Genomic DNA, 8,631 nt, shown 5'->3' with positions numbered 1-8,631 from the left:
CGCTCTACTGGTGATCTTCTGGCTTTCCTTACTGAGTCTTGGTCATCCTCTTTTAGAGATTTTGGTGAAACTTTTGCTGTTGCCTTGGACATAATTATCAAAAGCTTTTGATAGAGTCTGGCACAAAGCTTTGATTTCCAAACTACCCTCCTACGGTTTCTATCCTTCTCTCTGTTTACTTCATCTCAAGTTTCCTTTTTGACCGTTCTATTGCTGCTGTGGTAGACGGTCACTGTTCTTCTCCTAAATCAATTAACAGTGGTGTTCCTCAGGGTTCTGTCCTGTCACCCACTCTCTTCTTATTATTCATTAATGATCTTCTAAACCAAACTTCTTGTCCTATCCACTCCTACGCTGAAGATACCACCCTGCACTTTTCCACGTCTTTTCATAGACGTCCAACCCTTCAGGAGGTAAACATATCACGCAGGGAAGCCACAGAACGCCTGACTTCTGATCTTTCTAAAATTTCTCATTGGGGCAGAACAAACTTGATATTGTTCAATGCCTCAAAAAATCAATTCCTCCATCTATCAACTCGACACAACCTTCCAGACAACTATCCCCTCTTCTTCAATGACACTCAACTGTCCCCCTCTTCTACATTGAACATCCTCGGTCTGTCCTTTACTTATAATCTGAACTGGAAACTTCACATCTCATCTCTAGCTAAAACAGCTTTTATGAAGTTAGGTGTTCTGAGACGTCTCCGCCAGTTTTTCTCACCCCCCCAGCTGCTAACTCTGTACAAGGGCCTTATCCGTCCATGTATGGAGTATGCTTCACATGTCTGAGGGGGGTTCCACTCATACTGCTTTTCTAGACAGGGTGGAATCAAAAGCTTTTCGTCTCATCAACTCCTCTCCTCTAACTGACTGTCTTCAGCTTCTCTCTCACCGCCGCAATGTTGCATATCTAGCTGTCTTCTACCGCTATTTTCATGCTAACTGCTCTTCTGATCTTGCTAACTGCATGCCTCCCCTCCTTCCGTGGCCTCGCTGCACAAGACTTTCTTCTTTCTCTCACCTCTATTCTGTCCACTTCTCTAACGCAAGAGTTAACTAGTATTCTCAATCATTCATCCCTTTCTCTGGTAAACTCTGGAACTCCCTGCCTGCTTCCGTATTTCCACCTTCCTATGACTTGAATTCCTTCAAGAGGGAGGTTTCAAGACACTTATTCATCATTTTTTGACCACTGCTTTGACCCCTGTATGGGACTGGCATTTCAGTGGGCATTTTTTTTATTACATTTTTGTTGCCCTTGGCCAGTGTCCTTCCTACATAAAAAAAAAAAAAAAAATAGTAGTAGTAGTAGCAGTAGTAGTAGTAGTAGTAGTAGTAGTAGTAATGCTATTTTTCATATATTTAGTAATTTTTTTTTTTCATATTATTATTTATATTTATATTTTTTGTTTTGTTTTGACATTCATACGAATGCTATAAAGGTGAAGCATAGAAATTTATTTGATTGATTAATTAATTTATATATCTATTTATTTTGATTTTTTAAATTAATTAATTTATTTATTTTTATTATTATTATTTTTTTTTTTTATGTCTCTATGATAAGCAAAGCATTATAGAATTTATGAAAGCACATATCCTCTAGAGTCTTGCCCTACAAAAGATTCTGTAAAGTAAAAAATAAAGGGAATAAGTGTCAGTGACGTTTGATGAATAGAGGAAGGCGTGGCAGAAATTACCATAAAACGTATATAAATGAAAATTTATCTTCCTCGTATTTTCCAACTTGCGTTTGCTTCTTGAAAATTTAACTGGGTGGGTCATATAGCAGACATATTGTTCTTTCCTCCATTGTAGTTTGTTTCCAGCAAGCCCCCTAAATAAAGTTTCTGTTTTTTTTTTTTTTTTTTTTTTTTTAAAGAAATGAGGAATTACATTCTAACGCTGATCACTGAGCGGAGCGTAGACGAGCTGCTATCCTCAAGGACGTTACCTCTCTCTCTCTCTCTCTCTCTCTCTAAATAAGACTTTAAATAAAAAGAATATATATATATATATATATATATATATATATATATATATATATATATATATATATATATATATATATATATATATATATATATATATATATATATATATATATATATATATATTAAAAGACAATGAATATCCTCTGGGGAAGGGGTGACAATCCTTATTTAACCCTTAATTTCAGTTGAATTTTGACAAGTCTACGTTAAAATGTTTCCATTTTTCTGCAGTGATAAAGAAACGTAGAGGGGTAGCTAATATATTTAATTGTTAATTGTATCTTTTTTTCTTTCTTTTTTTCATTTATTCTTTTATTAATTTTTCTTTTCATTGCTTAATTATGCATTATGCCGACACTGCAGGTTACAATTGCAGATATTGCAAGTATTTTTGACACAATACAAGTACATCCAGCTAAACTATTGCTACAGTATAGAGAGAGTATTTCGATTACATACCTTATTCTTCATCTTCTTTTCTTCTTTTTTTTTTTTAATAAATATAATAATAAATAAATAAGTAAATAGGTATTGTCAAATGAAATCGTCGAGATTACGCAGGGGTTTCGGGCAATACTTGGATGGGTGACTACACAAGCCTCATCTGTCTGAAAAAAAATAAATAAATAAAAAAAATAAGAATAAGAATAGGGAGAATGAACGAAAATTTTAAGTAATAAAGATAACAGTAAGAATTATTATAACAAGAATAAGAAAAATTACAATAAAGGAATATAAAAAAAAAGAAAGAAAGCATCCCATGTCTTTCTTCCTAATTGTCATAGAAGGGTGAATTCTTTTGTATATTTTCCAACATTTCCAATACAACGATATGAATGGGGGAAGAAAGAATAAGAATAATAGAAAGAAGGCCTCCCAACACCTAGTTCTCCGGTCTTGGCCAATTAGCTAACGGCGGGATCAGCGCAGTTAAGCAGGGGGTCCGGGAAGAACTTGGATGGGTGACCACAAAAGCCTCATCTCTCTGAGAATAGAAAAAAATAGCAATAAGAATGAGGAGAATGAACGAAAAACGAAAATAATAAAATAACAATAACAACTATAATAAAAAAAAGAAGATTAAGAATAAAAAGAACAAAAATAAGGGAAAAAAGTAATAATATATCTCTCTTGCTAATTGTCGTAGAATTATGAATGAAGGGTTAATTTTAGTGCATATTTTCCAACATTTTCAGCACAACAATGCAACAACAATACAGGAAAGAATAAGAATAAGAGAAATAAGCCCTCCCAACACCTTGTTCTCCGCTCTTGACCAATCAGCTGACGGCGGGATCAGCAAGGTTAAGCAGGGGGTCCGGGCAGAACTTGGATGGGTGACCGCACAAGCCTCATCTCTCTAAAAGTAGGATAAATAAGAATAAGATAAGGAAGAATAATAAAAAAAAATGAAAATAATAAAGATAACAATATTAATTATGACAAGAATAAGAAAAAAATAGAATAAAAAGAATGAAAAAAATAAGAATATCACAACTTTCTTGCTAATTGTCTTAGAATTTTAAATGACATGTCAGTTCTGCTGTATATTTTCCAAGATTTGTTATGAATGAGGGAAGAAAGAATAAGAATAAGAATAAGAATAAGAACAAAATGAATTAGACTAACAATAATGATCACATCTTTCATGCGGTGACTGCGTGGGCGATGAGCCTCACTGGACGTTTCTGACCAATCACAAGGCAGGGTTGGAGTCGTCGGGCCCACCCGATTCATATATAAAGGGATTTTGTGGGAAGCGCGGGCAGACTCAGCTGAGTGTTCGTTGTGAGTTGTTGTTACCACAACTATGGCACGTACCAAGCAAACGGCTCGCAAGTCCACTGGTGGCAAGGCGCCCCGCAAGCAGCTTGCTACAAAGGCAGCTCGCAAGTCTGCTCCAGCCACTGGAGGTGTCAAGAAACCCCACCGTTACAGGCCTGGAACCGTTGCTCTCCGTGAGATCCGCCGTTATCAGAAGAGCACTGAGCTGCTTATCAGGAAACTGCCTTTCCAGCGCCTGGTGCGTGAAATTGCTCAGGATTTCAAGACTGACCTCCGCTTCCAGTCCTCTGCTGTCATGGCTCTCCAGGAAGCTTCCGAGGCTTACCTCGTGGGTCTGTTTGAGGATACCAACCTGTGCGCCATCCATGCCAAGCGCGTGACTATCATGCCAAAGGACATCCAACTGGCTCGTCGCATCCGTGGCGAGCGTGCCTAAGAAGTCATCCACGAATGATCTTCATAACAGCAATATCTAGGCCCTTTTTAGGGCCAAACATCTCTTTCATTAAAGAATTTTCATAGACAATCTGTTTGGTTTTGTGGAAGAAAATATTTATTTTCCATCTTTCAGTATCAGGTATCGACTTTCAACTCAATATCCTTCCCCCCTTTTTTTTTTTTTATATTATTATTATTATTCCCTCTTCCATGGCCATATCTCTTTCACTTGGGAGAATTTTTATCTTTCTTTATCTCTATTTTTTTTTTATCTTTTCTTTATCTCCACAGAATAATAATCACGATAATAATAAGCATAATAATAATAATAATAATAATAATAATAATAATAATAATAATAATAATAATAATGATACAATAATTATTATAATAATAATCATAATAAAAACAACAATATTAATATTATTAATAATGATAATAATAATAATAATAATAATAATAATAATAATAATAATAATAATAAAAATAATAATAATAATAATATTAATAATAATAACAATAATTATAATAATAATGCATTTGTCTATATCGTATCTTTTTTCCTTTTCAAGTGTGGCTCCAATGGAGCCGGGTATTATTTTATACTGGCAGCAGTATACTGGCCGCCTGTTTACTTGGAGGAGGTATACTTGGTAACAGCCTTGGTGCCTTCAGAAACAGCGTGTTTTGCCAGTTCACCAGGCAGAAGAAGACGGACAGCGGTCTGGATTTCCCGGCTGGTGATGGTGGAGCGCTTGTTATAGTGTGCCAGGCGGGATGCCTCGGCAGCGATGCGCTCGAAAATGTCATTCACGAACGAGTTCATGATTGACATGGCCTTGGAGGACACGCCAGTGTCTGGGTGGACTTGCTTGAGCACCTTGTAGATGTAGATGGAGTAGCTCTCCTTCCTCCTGCGCTTCTTCTTCTTGTCGCCCTTGGCAATGGCCTTCTGTGCCTTGCCAGCTTTCTTGGCAGCCTTTCCTGATGCTTTGGGAGGCATAGTGTCGCCGTACTGCTGTGAGAACGAGTGTGCGTTTTCTCAGTTGAAAAGTGGTATATATATTAGCGTGCCTACTCAGGATCAGGAGTCGCCACCTCAGCGAGCGTCCTGATTGGTCCAGACGCGCTCTGGGCCGATCTGATCTCGCGTATATATAGCCGTTTTTCCCAAAATTCACTACTTGCTCGCAGAGCTACCGACGAGGTTAGAGTACTCGCGCTCCTCATTTATCACCAACAACAACAACTACTACTACTACTACTACTACCACAACATCCATTATCATGTCTGGACGCGGCAAGGGAGGAAAGGTGAAGGGAAAGTCAAAGTCCCGTTCCAGTCGTGCTGGACTCCAGTTCCCGGTCGGCAGGATTCATCGCCTTCTAAGGAAAGGCAACTACGCCGAGCGCGTGGGTGCTGGTGCCCCCGTGTACCTTGCGGCAGTTATGGAGTACCTGGCTGCTGAAGTCCTTGAGCTTGCCGGCAATGCCGCCCGTGACAACAAGAAGACTCGCATCATCCCACGTCACCTGCAGCTGGCCATCCGCAACGACGAGGAACTTAACAAGCTCCTCTCCGGAGTCACCATTGCACAGGGTGGCGTGCTGCCCAACATTCAGGCCGTGCTCCTTCCCAAGAAGACTGAGAAGAAGTAAATAAAGGGCCTCCCTCCCCTTCAGCCAATATCACCATCAATCCGGCTCCTCTTCGGAGCCACACGTTCAAACATCTAGAGAGTTGTGTAGACTATACTGGTATATCAATAATAAGCAAGTAGTGTATTTATTTTCGAGTTAGTTATTTGTTATTATTATTATTATTATTTAGTCAGGCACGCAAGTGACCGAGAATAAATATGTATACTATATTTCTACTAATGTACCTGCTGTGTGTCACAGTGGAGAGTTGATTAGATGTGTTGCCTATTGTGATATGTTGAGCGTCTTTTTCATCTCAATGTATATTTTGTTTTATGAGAAACTGAGAACGATGAGGGGCGTGATCATTGAAATAAGTCAATGATAATAATAATAATAATAATAATAATAATAATAATAATAATAATAATAATAATAATAATGATAATAATAATAATAATAATAATAATAATAATAATAATGATAATAATAATAATACTTGGAGAAGACCTGATGAAGTGAGAAAGATGGTTATAATTAATAATGGTTTCTTTTCTTAGCTCAGATAGTGATAGTGAACATGGTTATGAGAAAGTAGTAGTAATAATAGTAGTCTATGGTCCTTCTTTCTTTTCATGTTTGTGGACCTTAAAAAGGTCCGGGAGATGATGTTATTCAATGATGATAATGCAAGCTGAATAGCTGGCACCATCTCAATAATGGAGCGATTTAACCACCAAATCCGTACAGGGTACGGCCCTGACGCTTGAGGGCGTAGACAACGTCCATGGCAGTAACGGTCTTACGCTTGGCGTGCTCGGTATAGGTGACAGCATCCCTGATAACGTTCTCAAGGAACACCTTGAGCACCCCACGAGTCTCCTCGTAGATGAGACCAGAGATGCGCTTGACGCCACCTCGGCGAGCTAGACGACGGATAGCAGGCTTGGTGATTCCCTGGATGTTATCACGCAGAACCTTACGGTGACGCTTGGCGCCTCCCTTTCCAAGACCCTTGCCTCCCTTGCCGCGGCCAGTCATGGTGATGAGAGCTGCTAGTACGACGTCCGAACGGTCTAACAGGAAGCTCACGAATGTGCCTCAAAATAACATAACATAACATAACAAAGAGAGAAAAGATGGGGAGGGGGAAGTGGGGATAGTGGGAAGAATAGGGGGGTGATAAGAAGGGAATTGTAGTAGGAGAAATAGTCACTGGGGCTTAACCCAGGCGCAATTTCAATGAGGAAGGACATCTTTTTTTTTTTTTTTTTTTTTTTTTTTTTTTTTTTTTTTTTTTTTTTTTTTTTTTACGTGTTATATTCATGCTAAGATGGCAAGGGGGACAAGGTCTTTATCGGGGAAAGCAGGAGAGTCCGCCACCAACCGAGCAGGCCAAGCCCAACACAGCCACAGCCACGAACGCCGCCCACGCACCCAAAACCCCGGGCCAAACCACGCACAAGTTAGGGGCCAGACTATCCAGAGCCTGCACCATCAGGATGTGAAAGAGGAGTGAAGGACAGTCAGAGTAGAAAGGGTTTTTTTTTTTTTTTTTTTTTTTTTTGCTTTTTATTGGTTCAAAGAAGGACAGAGGAAGAAGTACATCCGTATAGCGGAGGGACCTACAGTTTTACGTGGGTTCCGAACCACGGATAGTAGTAGAGTGATTTGGTGATGGCAGGGATATTTAATGTATGATGTAATGTGGTGGGTGAAAAAGCGGTGTCGGTCCTTTCTGCTCTTGTCCTGTGACTCTTCCTGCAAAAAGGCCAACCTGCTAAAGAAAAGAGAAGTATAAAAAATGTTGTGGTGTTATGTGCATGGGGAGGGTGAGGATGGTTTGTGATAATGATTGACATGATGGTAGGATGTGCAATGACAGAGGCTCGAAAAGGCTCCCTCACCGCAACGAGGGGTCAAATCTAATACCATCTGCTTGCACGCGGTAAGTCGCTGGTGGCGGGGGGTGAATGGGGATTCCTGCATGGATGCTTCCAGGGCCCCGCCCCACCATCTCTTGACTACCTTCCTGCCCAGCCCTTGCCGCACCCAACTACCTCTGTGTGGGGGGTGAAGTGGCTTCCACTGAATGGTGTGGTTACCGTCCCCATCATCAGTACTGGCCGCTCCTTAACTACCTCGGGGGGTACCGCTACCGGAACGTCATGCCGACGTCCGGGGGCCCCATTGCCGTGACGTCAGTGGGAGGAGTGCGGTTCGTGCTATCCCCGTCTCTCTGGAAGTGGTCCGGTGCCCCCTTGAAACCTAGGCTGCGAGGCAAGAAAATAATGTATAAAAAACAAAAATATGAATACAAAGCCATAAGACAAAAAATATGAAAAAACCACTAGGTGTTGCCACACGACCCCACTCCCTCGGTCAGAGGCATGGTATGTTAATGGCGGTGATTTTTTGTCGCGTCCCTTTCCCAAGAGCGGTCCGGTGCCACCTTAAAACCTAGGCTGCGAGACAAAAAAATAATGCACAAAAACAAAAATATGAATACAAAACCATAAGACAAAAAATATGAAAAAACCACTAGGTGTTGGCACGCGGGACCGCCCACGTGAACGAGAGAACGACGATGATGCCACTCAGACACCATGAGTGGTACAGAGAAAGGAGATAGTGAAGGGAAGAAAGGAGGAGTCCATTATTAGAAAACAGGTTCAGGAGGCACAGTGGGAGGATCAAGGAGATTGCAGTGCGGCAGGTGACGGAAAGGTGGGGGGAGGTTGGTAATGAAATTGTATGTGATTGTGTGT

Source organism: Scylla paramamosain, unplaced genomic scaffold, assembly GCF_035594125.1.
Source record: "Scylla paramamosain isolate STU-SP2022 unplaced genomic scaffold, ASM3559412v1 Contig68, whole genome shotgun sequence".
NCBI classification, from domain to species: domain Eukaryota; kingdom Metazoa; phylum Arthropoda; class Malacostraca; order Decapoda; family Portunidae; genus Scylla; species Scylla paramamosain.
This window is presented reverse-complemented; position numbering follows the sequence as displayed.